Source organism: Artibeus jamaicensis, unplaced genomic scaffold (genome assembly GCF_021234435.1).
Source record: "Artibeus jamaicensis isolate MK-2021 breed Jamaican fruit bat unplaced genomic scaffold, CSHL_Jam_final contig_769, whole genome shotgun sequence".
NCBI classification, from domain to species: Eukaryota; Metazoa; Chordata; class Mammalia; order Chiroptera; family Phyllostomidae; genus Artibeus; species Artibeus jamaicensis.
The window spans coordinates 435324-449354 of record NW_026521961.1 but is presented as its reverse complement, the minus strand read 5'-3'; the positions used below and the strand labels follow the sequence as shown (position 1 = coordinate 449354).

General features: G+C 38.8%; 1 protein-coding gene across 5 annotated transcripts in view; it reads right to left on the bottom strand.

The window, feature by feature from the left end:
- The window catches only part of DUSP22 (dual specificity phosphatase 22), a 96556-nt gene that overhangs the window by 4646 nt on the left and 77879 nt on the right, over positions 1–14031 (bottom strand). The window lies entirely within an intron of this gene.

Below are 14031 nucleotides of genomic sequence, written 5' to 3'. Positions count from 1 at the left end.
ACAAACCTTGTGGTTTCCAAGGGACTGTCATTGTCCTAAGCAGTAGGAGAGTGCCACACAATCTGTATGAATGTGACTGCAGTCTCTTATTTCACTCTTTCCCCAGAGGCCACCAAGATGGTGATTTTGGCCCATAATCCTCCTACCTATTTGTAGCCTTTATATGTGCATCTATAAACAATACATGCTATTTTTGCTTGTTTTTAAAAGATCATTAAAATTATATTTGTAATGTTTTATATCTTTTTAAAAAATCCTCACCCAAGGACATGCTTATTGACTTTTAGAGAGGGGAAGGGAGGGAGAAAGAGAGAGAGAAACCTCACTGAAAGAGAGAAATGTTGATCAGTTGCCTTTCATACATGTCTCAACTGGGGACCGAACCCATAGCACAGGCATGTACCTGGTCAAACCTGTGACCTTTCAGTTTGTGGGACGACACCCAGTCAACTGAACCACATTGGCTTGGGCTATAATGTTTTTGTATCTTTAACAGAAAAAGTAAACTATCAGTTCTTATAGTAGGAACCTGGATATTTGCTATATTGTATTTTATATACTTTGTATTTCATTATTTAAAAAATATTTTATTTATCTATTTTAGACACAGGAGAAGGGAGAGAGAAAGACGGGGAGAGAAACATTAATGTGTGGTTGCCTATTGCATGCCCCCCACTGGGGACATGACTTGGCCTGAAACCCAGGTATGTGTCCTGACTGGGAATCACACTGGTGATGATCTGGTTTGCAGGCCTGTGCTCAATCCACTGAGCCACACCAGCCAGGGCTGTATTTCATTTTTTAAAAAGCTTAGGACTCCAGGTGCCTGAGAGCCCTGTTCTTCAGCTCCAGTCCAGAATCCAGAACAGAATCCAGTTCAGAATCCAGAACTCTTTCTCCTCAACTCCCCTTGAGGGATAGAAATAATGGCGGGGGGCAGGGGTGGGGGGAAGGAGTTACATGAGAACTCACCAAGGGCTAGTGGAGTGCTTCTCCTGAAGCTACCATGCAGTCCTGACCACAGAGTACAAGTCACTGTCCCCGGAAGTGCAGGATCTGTAGTCTGGATTCCTGTTGGTCCCAAGGACAGAGCAGGAACATGTGGGGGGCATTTCTGCCCTAGCCCCCATGGTGTCTGTGCTCTCACACAATGTGGAATAAGGTCAAGAACATGCCTGCAAGGCCTGCCATGTTCAGTTTGAGTCCTGGCTGCACCCTTTGTAACTATGTGACCCCGTGCAAGTTTCCCAACAGTCTGAAAGTGAAAATGTCAATATTAACCTGATGCTGAAAGACATGAGGTTAGTTAAAACTCTAGGCCAGTGGTCTGGGAAGGTGAGGTGGTTGGTGCCCACTTCTTAAGTGATCATCCTGTTTTTTTTTGTGATGGAGTTAAAATGAAATAAGTTGACTTTCCTTGCAGGACCAAGTATTTTTCACATAAGGAAGTACCTCTTCTTCCTTATGATAATGAGTGTTAAAATAAACTCTTGTGCAAATTCTTTGTGTTCTCTGGTAAAAGACATGGTATATAAACACAAAGAGCATGTGCCCTTGGTGCAGAAGGCAGAGGCTTTCACTTTGGACAGCTTCATGGTATTTCACCCTTTAGAATTAACATCACCAGTTTCCCCACTGGTTGCACGGCAGGTTATTGTGTGTCTCAAAAGATTACAGAATAATTATTTCCTGAGTGTATTTAAAAAATAATAGTAATTGAAATCTTTTTATTTACAAAATAAAATGTCTCCATTTTTAAGTCCAAAGAAGACTTAAGAGTGAGAAAGAGATCACAGAAGTCAGGCTTGAAAAGCAGAGGGAGGTACTAGGAGCTGGGATGCCAGTCAAGACACTGCCCAACTCTGTCCAGGGAATGCAGGTTTTGGGGTGAATCATAAAAGATAACCATTTCCTACTGAACTAAATAAGTCTCCTGCTCCCAGATATTTCTTAGGTCTTCATTGATGGCACTTTCCCTAAGGGGACAGAGTGCCATCCTAATGGAAGAACGGATACATTCTTAAGGGGAAAAGTAATGATGACAAACAACACACTGCTCCTCTGTTAGATTCTGGGAGTTCATCCATCAATCAGTTCTGAGGAGAGATGAACATGAAGATAATTCTCAAAACACTTCCTTTCTTTCTAACATCTCACACCACTAAAACTCAAAATACTTATCCCCAGAATAGTTTTTATTTTTTAGTTGAGAGTGAGGAGGAGGCCTTCATTTACATGTCCTTCTTTTAATTACCTATGGGGGGAGGGAAGAGAGAGAGAGAGAAATGCCAAACCACAACCTACTGTTCAGCTCTGTTGTATGAATCAATTTTACTTTTATAATGATGATATAAAATTAGATGTATTGACAGGGAATGTCAACCCAAACTGTTGAATAGAAAAGCATGCTATATGACAGAATCTATACTATAATATCATTTATATAAACCTCTTGTCAATCATCTATTAATCATCTATGTATCATCTATTTAATCTGCCTAGATAGCAGGATCAATATTCAGTAGATGTTAAGATTGCTGATTTTCCAAATCTTAGTGGAAAAGATTTTAGTTTTTGCCCATTGAGTATGATTTGGCTGTAGGTCTCTCATATATGGCCTTTATTATGTTGAGGAATGCTCCCTCTATTCCCACTTTGCTGAGTATTTTTATCATAAATGGGTGTTGTACCTTATCAAAAACTTTTTCTGCATCTATTGATATGATCATGTGATTTTTGTCTTCGCTTCAATATTCGCAAATCAGTAAATGTAATATGATGTATTACATTTACTGATTTGTGAATACTGAACCATCCTTGCATGCCTGGGATGAATCCCACTTGGTCATGGTGGATGATATTTTTAATGTATTGTTGGATGCAGTTTGCCAATATTTTGTTGAGGATTTTAGCATCTATGTTCTTCAGTGATATCGGCCTGAAGTTTTCTTTCTTTGTTGTATCTTTATCTGGTTTTGGAATTAGGATGATTCTGGCTTCATAAAAAGAGTTTGGGAGTTTTCCATCCTTTTGGATTTTTTGGAATAGTCTGTGAAGAATATGGGTTAGCTCTTCCTTAAATGCTTTGTAGAATTCTCCTGTGAAACCATCTGGTCCAGGGCTTTTGTGCTTCGGGAGTTTTTTGATTACTGCTTCAATTTCATTTGCTGTTATTGAGAAAAGTGTACTTGAGCAATAATTAAATAAATTCAAAAATATTGCTGATTTTGAAGTGAAGAGATGAAGGTAATTTTTACTTTTTAAAAATATTTCATATACCTATATACTATTTCAGTAATTAGAAAATGTCATTTTTATCTCTAGAAAAAAAGCTACTTTCATTTTAAGAGAGAGAAACAGATGGACAATGATTTGGTATAGACAAATTCAGGTACAGCATTTGATGGACCAAGCTGAAACTTTTCTGAATGATTGGAATGACTGAGCTGGAACACTGATGTGTGGAGTTTCTATATGTTTTGTTTTAGGCTCACAATGAATATTAAGAGGAAGATCCAGAGATTTCCCATATAGCTCCTGGTCCCTGCCCCCAGCACTCACACACAGCCTTCCCCACTGTCAGCAACCCCCACCTGAGAGGTACAGTTGTTACATCAGAACCTATACTGATACATCATCACCCCAAGTCCATAGTTTACGTAGTGTTCATTCTTGGTGGTGTACATTCTCTGGATTTGGAAAAGTATATAATGACATATATCCATCATTATAATATATGAAGTATTTTCACTGCTTCTGTGCTCTGCCCATTCATCTCTCCCTGTCTCCTACCCCTACAAGCACTGATTTTTTGTTGTTGAAATTAAAGCTTTTTTAATGCAAGACTGTCTTTTGCACTGCTTTTCCTTATGAAATTTGGATTTAGAGAATACTTGGTTTTAGTCCAGGCTGAATACTACATACATCCAGCTGGTATTAATCATTTGCACTGAGCAAATTATTTAATCTCTCTAAGCATGTGTCCTCAACTGTAACACAGAAACATATTTATCTGTCAGTGATGAATAAATGTGTACAAAATGCCTGTGGTAATTCTGTGGAATATGTGTATGCATGAGTGTCTGTGCATATGGGTATGCATATGCATGTATTGAATGCATGATATGTTCATGCATGTGCATCTGTGGGTACACACACATGTGCCATGTGTACATGTCTATACACAAACATGGGATGGAATGCACAGGCATGCATGTCTGTACTGTGCTCATGTGCCATGTATGCATGTTGTATGGGTGCACAAGTGTGTGTGTGTCTTTTGCCTTCAGTTTATTTCCACTGTGTAGTTTTGATATGCTTTATTATTAGTATAGACAGGAAGTGATAGGCTAATAAAACTCATGGGTGATAGAGGATATTTAAATTCAGAATAGCCACCAAAAGACACCAGTTTGCCCTGTCTCCTCCCAACCAGCACACCTATTCCACATCCTCCAACTCTTTGTCTTTCTTCATTATTGCCTGAGTTTTGAAGCTGAGGCAGAGCTGCCCACTGGAACAGAATATTGATCAGAGTGAGGAGAAGTTGCCCGGGGCAGCTGAAATGCCACCATTTGTCAAATCTACAAAGGTACCCTCTGCCAAGTATGGTTTACTGACTCACATTACATCAGTCTCTTCCTAGTTATTATTAACCTTCAAACAGACACAGTATTTTGTCTCTAATTCATCACAAAAGAAAGCTTGGAAGAACTAAGAGGTGGACTTTTACCTCTTGGCATCTCAATCAGCACAGTCTCTGGTCTCAGATAAAACAAAATATTTTAATTCTAGCTAATTTCTTCTTATTCAACCCACGAAGAGTTTCTTTAAACCCTCACTTGAGGACGTTTATTGATTTTAGAGAGAGGAGAAGGGAGGAAGAGAAGGAGGGAGAGAAACATCAATTCATTGCCTCTTGCACGTGCCCCAGATGTGAACAGAACCCACAGCCTAGGCATGTGCCCTGATGGGAAATTGAACCTGTAGCCTTTGGGTTTATGGAATGATGCTTCAACCAACTGAACCACACCTGCCTGGGTCAGCCTGAGAGGAGTTTAATGCTCCACCAAAATCTAGGTGATAAGAACTTTTTTAGTTTAGTTTTCAGTTTTCTTTTAACCTCTGTCCCCATGTAAACTTCATTCACTAATGTTAAGAAAAACAGTAGATTCAAAATTCTGGAGCTGAACTGGCAAAATATAACCAGAGTGTACAACATTGGTCCTCAAGCCAAAAAAATTATGATGTAATTTGTTGCTAAATCAACTTAATGTACTTTATTAAATGCCTTTGTTATAAGACTTGCAATGGTTCCTGTAGCTTTCTGGAAATGTAATCTGTACAATCCACCATCTTTTGCTACTTTTCTGTTGCTAAATTTTCAAAACCAGGTTGTATTGAGATATAAACCAGGAAAGAAGAATTATATACTCTTTTTCCCTCACATTTTTTTGGGCAGACAGTGCAAATTGCTAAATATTTTAGGAAATTCCAGAATTTTCCCAAGTGTTAAGCAAATGATCATTTTCATAAGTGAGTTTACATTTTAAACATACATAAAATTAGACAAATAGAACCTCAATGCAATAAAATGTATTACAATCAAAGGGAAGATTTTCATCATGCAACATTTCATTTTAAATAAGTATCCCAAAGACATGTAGAAATTCAGTAAAGTCTAACCCAGGGAGTCTCAATTTCAGCACCAGTGACGTTTGGGCCACATAGTTTTGTGTTGTGGGGCCGTCCTGTGCATTGTACAATGTTTAGCAGCATCACTGGCTTCTATCTCCCAGATGCCAGTAGCATGTGCCACTGCACTTGTGACAATCCTAAATACCTCCAGTCAACCTACAGAGCAGCCCAAGTAGAGAACCACTGGTCTAGCCTACTACCAATCAGCCTTTAAAGCCAGTGAAAAACAAGCCAGGCCATTCAATGAAAGGGGAAGAAACATCAATACATGCTATACCATGTATCAATCTCAAAAACTTTATGCTAGGTGAAGGAGGCCAGACACAAAAGATTACATGCTATATGATCCCGTTTATATGAAATGTCCTGCAAAAGTAACTCTGTAGAGACAGAAAGTAGATCAATGGTTGTCAGTGTTGGCTTAGGAATAAGGATGAACTGAGAATAGGCGTGAGGAATCTTACTGGGGTGATGAAAATGTTCTGAATCTGGGGTATGGTGATAGCTTTCATGACTGGGTAGGTGCCCTAAAAACCACTGAATTCTACAGTTTAGATGAGTGAATTGTATGGTATGTAAATTTGACCTCAATAAAGTATTTGTTTTTAAAAGCACATAAAAATAGAATGGTAAAATGTATTGCAGAAGCAGGTAATCAAAATGGGAGGCAAGCCTAATCCCAGTGATTTCTTTTAACTACAGGAAGTAGTCTCCTAAAATCAGAGATCAAATTCCCCATGTTCTGTCAACCAAATGACCGTTAGCACAAGCCCACAATATTTTTTTTGCTGGCCAGACAGCTGCATGTCTGTTAGCACCTGATACAACTCCCTGGGCTGTTTAATTGCTTGTAGCATATGTCTCTCTATGGAAAATAACATGCATGCATGGGCACTCATGTTCAACATGGCCAGGAAGGAGACAGGCTGAGCACTGTTGTGTAAGACACTCTATGCTTTGTGTTAGTATATAAAATACTTCACTTTCATAATGAAGCATGCCTAGCGTGACAAGTCAGATATGTGACAGGTAAAAGGTCTTAAACCACTCATAATTCTTCATTGTCCACTCAAACCTCCACCATAGTAAAACAAACAAAAAAAAACAAAACTTTCCTTTGGTGTGTATTAAATAACAGCTGTCGTGACTATTCAAAGAAATTCTGGGGACTCTCTTATTGAGCACATAGCTTCTTGGGAAATGTTCAGCTGCTGTTAATAGAAATATTTACTATATTTACTCTTAGAGGCCTAGTAATTTTCAGGGGTTCATGGCCTGTTGGACATGTTAGTAAGTGGGGTGAAGGAGCCTTCTTGGGGTAAGTAAGAAAAACTAATATGGCTAAATACACAACCCAAAGTGAGGCAGCACTCAAAATTTCTAGAATCTTCAGCTCTGATGCAGCTAAGAAAAGGGAGAAGTTGGTTAGAAACTGGGGTTTTGGGGTAAGTTATCCCAAGACCTCAATCTGGTAAAGTTTTGGGCGAAGGGGTGTGTCAATAATAAATTTATCCTCCCCACCTCCACACATGCACACATTTTATCTAGAAACTGTGGGGACATGGAACAGATGATTTTAATAATTAAATTTCCCCCTAAGGCTACACACTAAAAAAGGTTCTTAAATGACTAGCAGCTGATACGCTATACAACACTCAAATTCTAAGAAATTCTGCCCTTGTTTTAAGGCCCAGTAAACTGAGGACTGAAGAAATCACACTGGACCTTAGCATGAAGGCAGCCCATAAGGCGATGCACCCAACAATGCTACCAATATTTCAGGAAAATAACTGAAATAATAAGAAATTCTGATGGGCCCCAACCTGCAAACTGGGTGCTGAGGGCAAGAAGAGAGCTGATTTACCTGATTAAATAAATCCCACCAGAGTCCTTGAAAATGTCATGCAGAGTGTTGCTTTTTGCCAGTCATCTCGGACAATGGACATTGGAAGATCATCATTACAACAATATTTGTCTCACACATATTCTGCAAAATGCACACATCATAATTGTACCATGACATTTTGCTGAGCAGAACTCAGGATTCAGAGAACATACATATTTTAAAAGTAAGCATCTCCTAACATATGGAAATAAGTAAAAGGTGCCATCACTGGAGAAAATCCAAAGATTTTTCTCTTTTTTTACCTTAAACATTGCCTACTTCTTTTTGGCAAAACAAACAAACAAACAAACAAACAAATAAATAAAAGTTTAAGAAGTAACTTTGAAAAGTATTCACATATTGACAGTTCCTAAGCTACATGAGCAGGTTGAGAAGCATATGGCTGAGACAAAATAAATCCTTGCTACCTAAGTGGTACCTGTTAGGCTATTTTCCAAAGTACAAAGGTATCATTTATTTCTAAAGAACATCATGGTTTCATGCATTCTAATAATTGAATTTTAAACTTACAGAAACCAAAGTGAAGGACAACACTGATTCAACATCTTGACAAGGTTTATTCTAGCTGTCAAAGTCACAAATATTTTCATCTTATCTCTTTTAAAATATTTACACATTGTCTCTTTGGAATGGTTGTCATAATTAGTCTTCAATTTCCCCCATTGCTTCTTGTGCTACTCCTCAAATTTTTTTTTGAAAAAAATTCTTTTACATAGACTTGAGGGTTTTGTTGTTGTTGTTACAGTTTTTTAAAGTTTTGGGACAAAGCAATTCTTACCTCTGGGCAGGAGGAGATTAACTCTGTGGTATTAAAAGTATATTAACTTATACCTGATAATTTTGTATAGGACTGAACAGCTGTCATTGATCTAGAACTGTGTTTCTTAGACTCCATAACTCAGCATTGAACCTGTCCAACTACAGATCCCCAGAAACACCTGGGCACTGCTACCATTTATGAACTCATTTCTGTACAATCTATCCTTACCCCCATCAAATCCCTTCCTCCCTCTTTGCTGAGTTCTTGGACCATCTCCCTTTTTCCCTCTCCTGTACAGTTTCTGCCTTACCTCTTGTTTCTTTCTGCATCTCTGTCTTGGTCCTTCTAGCTTGGTTTCTCTTAGCTCTTCTAGCATTGTCTCTCCCCGACAAGACCCCATCTCCATCTGCTCAAAATCTAGATGCCACTCACTGGCCTGTCCAGACTTCTGCAGTGGATCCCAGACAAAACTAATTCAAGTCTATGTGCCCCAAAGACGATTTCTGATTCAAAGTCTTCAAGGAAAGCAATTTTCCTAAACAAACATATCAGTTGAAAACGTTGCTCTCATGGCATAGTAATGGCAGCCTCTTCTATTTATCTCAACTTTATTAATTCATAAAGTAATCCACTGAGAACAAACTAAGTCAGGATGAAGTTGCCCAACCTCTGTTTCTAAATTATTTTGGCAGATTGCTCACATGAAGAGCTCATTTTTCATTGGTTCCAACACAGTGCAGGGCAAAGAGTGCTGGAGTAAGAGTCAGACCTGAGTTCTAGATTTGATTCTGCAGCTGCATGGGGGTGCTCATGATTCCATAGGTTGGTTGGGAAAATGAGTAAGTCTGTGAAAGTGCTCTATTAGCAAGTGGAAAACACTTGATAAAACATAAAATTAACCAAGTAAAAGTCATTTTCTTAATTCCATTGTAAAATTTCTTTTATTTGGTGGGGGAACAAATTTTCATAATCTCAGAAAGAAGCTGATGGATAGAAAATCTAGAAAGTCTGGCCTTTCTCCCAAGAAACCTGAAGAAAATATGTGAAATAAGGCAACTGTATATACTGGATACTGTTTTGCAGGGTAGTACACCAGAGGCACTTCACATTTGAAATAGGAGTATGCATGGGAGACTTGGCTGTCAACATGTAGGCTTAGGGCCCACTGCACAGGTTATTCAATATTAACTCATGTCTTTTCTAGAGAGTGATTTCAGCACCAGAAGTTGTATACCTCTAAAAGAAAAGTTGCTTTAAGCAACTGTTTTAACTGGTATGGTGAACTTTTTCCAGAGCTAGTTTCACAGCAAACAATCAGCATCAAACTCTTCTGAGAAATGAGCATAAATTATGAGAAAGACAGTGAATGAAGAAATCCAGGAAGTACAACAAAGCTATCAGATAGTAAGTGCATGGATTTGAGTGAAAGGTGACAAAGAATAAGGTCAATGATATTATAACAAATATATAATAGTTTAAAAATCTAAGCCACAGAAGGTAGATAAAGCCAGAAAAGTGTGGCTGGGCTCTGGTTGGTGCTGTGGAAGCAGTTTACAGAAGACCCGAGAGCAGGCCTTTCCTCTGCAGTCGAAGGCAGCCGATCCTCTGGAACAGATGGACATGTGGGGCTGGCCCATTGCTGAGTGCATATGTGAGGTCACCAACAATTTAAATTGATTGACTTAAACACAGAAAAAGGAAATGAACGTGTCAGCATGAGTTTGTTTTTTTAAAGCAAAAACAGAAAAATAAAATAAGATTAGGATCCATGTGGGATAGTTATTGATAAAAGAAAGTTTAAGAGGCTAAAATTCGATTCCCAAAATTTGAGTCTTATTTATTTATTATTTTTCCTTATTCCCAATGTTTTTTTTTAAATTTTATTTAATTATTTTTCAAGTACAGTTTTGAGTCTTATTTATTTTTTAAGAAAGGCTCAGAAACAAATGTTGTCAGCACATAGGGAAGATTCTGAGCTCCTACCCATTTCACAATGTGCTCAGATTTCTACAATTCCCAGTGTGCTAAGTATATGGAGGTAAAAAATATTCTGAGCATATTTCTAGAAATTGGGTAGGAAAGATTCCGAAAGCAGATAGGCTTTTGATGGGCTTGGCTGATCTCACTGAACACACAAGTAAAAAGATGGAGAACAGGTGGCTCTCAGAACACACACTTGCAAGAAAAGAGAAGTTCTGGGAGTGGAAGGTACAGACTTTGTGCCCTAGGGTTCCGGGTTATAAGCTGGAGGGTAAGGACGGTAGTTAGGGGCTTTCAGAGGTCCCTGTCCCCTGCTTGCTGACCCAAAAGGTACTGTGACAGCCTGAACAAAGCAAGGCCACTGGGAGGCTCTGACAACAGGTGAAGCAGAGAGGAGCAAGAAAAACCACAGGACTGATGATTTGAAAGGAGCTACTGGCAGAATAGGATTTGAGTACTAACTGTGCTCCAGGCCCTGCCCTCAAGTAGCCAAGGTCCACTGGTAGAGGCTTACAGTCTTATGTTGGGGACATGCACTTGGGCTCTCAACACAGATGAAGCATATATTTTATGACTGGAAAGTGTCAAAGATTCACAAATTTTTAATTAGGTCCCATCACCAAATAGAAATATATTGTGATTTTTGCAATAGAGGAAGTAGTCTTAATAAATTGTATATACACAGAATCACTATAATTCTGACTCTCTGGGAGGCACTAAGGGAGTTGGCAATTTTAAACACACTTTAAACTGGGAATTCTTTGACAAAGAGAAAGTGGGAAGCTTCAGCCTCTGCTGATATCTTGTAAAGTATAGGTTTTCTTATAATGTTTCTTAATAAAAGGGATATAAGAGGAAAATGCAGCAAAGGAAAAATAAAGCAACTTTCTTATCCGGATCCTCAAAAATAAACAGTTATCTCCAATAATCTTTGAAGAAAGAACCAGAAAAAATGAAAGAAACATATAAAGAAGATATCTTCAAAAATAATTGGAGATGACTATTTATTTTCATTATCTTTTTACTTCTGACTCTAGAGGATGGGCCAAGTCTTAGGAGATATGATAAAACCAAATTAGAGTAGAGGACAGTACACCCATTGACACTGGTCACAGTGAAATCAAATGGGATTCCAGGGCCTCAACATTTTCTAAGAAAAGGGTGTTTTTTTATTTTTATTTTATTGATTATGCCATTACAGTTGTTCTATTCCCCCCCTTCATTCCCCTCCACCCTGCACCCCCACCCCCACCATTCCCCGCCTTTAGTTCATGTCCATGTATCTCAAGTTCTTTAGATTCTGTATTTCCCATACTATTCTTGCTCTCCCCCTATCTATTTTCTACCTACCATTTATGTTACTTATGTTCTGTACCTTCTTCCCCCTTTTCCTCCTCCCACTCCCCTGTTGCTAACCCTCCATGAGATCTTCATTTCTATGTTTCCACTCCTGATCTAGCTGTCCTTTTAGTTTGCTTTTGTATTAGATGTGGCTGTTAATAACTGTGAGTTTGCTGTCCTTTCACTGTTCATATTTTTTATCTTCTTTTTCTTAGATAAGTCCCTTTAACATTTCATATAATAAGGGCTTGGTGATGATGAACTCCTTGAATTTGATCTTATCTGAGAAGCACTTTATCTGCCCTTCCATTCTAAATGAAAGTTTTGCTGGATAGATCAATCTTGGTTGTAGGTCTTTGGATTTCATCACTTGGAATACCTCTTTCCAGCCCTTTCTTGCCTATAGGGTCTCTTTTGAGAAATCCGCTGACAGTCTGATGGGAACTCCTTTGTAGGAGACTGTCCCCTTAGCTCTTGCTGCTTCTAGGATTCTCTCCTTCATTTTAATCTTGGCTAATGTAATGATGATGTGCCTTGGTGTGTTTCTTCTTGGGTCCAACTTCTTTGGGACTCTCTGAGCTTCCTGGATTTCCTGGAAGTCTATTTATTGCCTTTGCCAGATTGGGGAAATTTTCCTTTATTATTTGTTCAAATAAGTGGGGTTCCACTGGTGGCTGTTCCTTTCCCCTCTGGTACCCCTATAATTTGGATGTTGGAGCGTTGAAAGATGTCCTGGAGTTTCCTAAGTCTCTCCTTATTTTTTTGAATTTTTGTTTCTTCATATTTTCCTGTTCTGTCATTTTTTGCTTCCTTCTGGTTTACTCCCTTGATTTGAGACCCAGTTTCCTTTTCATCACTATTGGTTTCCTGTGCAATTCCCTTCATTTCAATTAGTTTAGCCTTCATATGTTCCTCTAATTTGTGACTATAATCAACCAGTTCTGTGAGGATCCTGATGACCAGTGTTTTGAACGGTGCATCTGAAAGTTTTGCTATTTCCTCATCACTTAGAGTTATGGGCTCTGGGGCTTTGAGATCTTCTTGAGCCATTTTTGGTCTATTCGAGGCCGTTAAGTATGAGGAGCGGAGCCTTAGGGGTCGGGCAAGGCCACCAGGGTGAGGTCGCTGGGTTGTGATGCTGTATGTGGGGGTGGGGTCAGAGCTGGGAAATGGCGGCCCTCTATGCTGCTGCCTGCCGCTGGGGCCCGCTGGTGCCCACCTGGTCCCGTCTCACTGCCCACTCCCTCGCCGGTCTATCTGCGCAGGAATGTGGCACCACAGTCAACGCGCCTCCCAGCGCCCTTGCAGGATCCGTGGGTCGCTCACTGGGTCAGTCAATGGGTCATTCACTGGGTCCCCCCTTTGCAACCCCACACCTGGGATCTGCGCACCTGAGTCCATCTGACCGAGTTTTCTTGTGCAAACCTGCTCCGCCAGCTGCTGGTTTCACCCCTCTTACCGGTCAGGCTGAAGCATTTGTTGTTATTAGACTTCCAAAAAATTTAATTTTCTGTGTTCTGGCTGTGTTTTCTATTGCTAATATTTAGTTGTCTCTAAACTTGGTTGTGTGAGAAAGCACAGTGTCTCCACCTATGCCTCCATTTTGGCAGAAGTAGAAAAGGGTATTAATATAGAAAGAAAGTGAAGTACATAAAAGTTTTTTTGTTTTTCATGTGGGACCTTATAAACACAGGGGTGTACTTACTGTATCTGAAAGCCAGGTCACCTAAATGACAATCAGTAATAGTTATGGAGTGAAACAAGGAATAACAATGGCTGGGGTGGGTGTCATGGGGCGGGGGATGAAGACAATTGTACTTGAACAACAATAAAAAAGAAAGAGAAAGAAATGCCTGCTTAAAAATGTTCTTTTATGAAGTTTTCTATTTATCATGTTTATAAGAACAAAAAATAAAATATAACAATAAAGAAAGGAAAAACTTACTAATATTTTTATTACAATAATGAGTATTTTGAGAAAATGAGGAAAAACATATACCTCCATGTTGGTCTGTCATATTAATGAATAATTACCACTTGTTTCTGAGCTTGAACATCTGCAAATTTGTGATTTTGTCAAAACTAAACTTCTCTTAATGTCAGATTTGTCAATCTTCCATCATTCATCATTAATATAGATGACTTCTACTTTATTTGAATTTTGAAAAATTTCTTTCATGTTAAGCAACAGATACACAAAGAAAGAGTTAGGAAAAGTGTGAAACAAAAGGACAAAATTAGGAGAGATTTATAAAAATCTCATTTTACATCAATTCCACAAATAGCAAGTCTATATTTCTTTGGGACCAATTCCAGTGGCTTTCAAGTATCCCTTCTGTCAAAACAT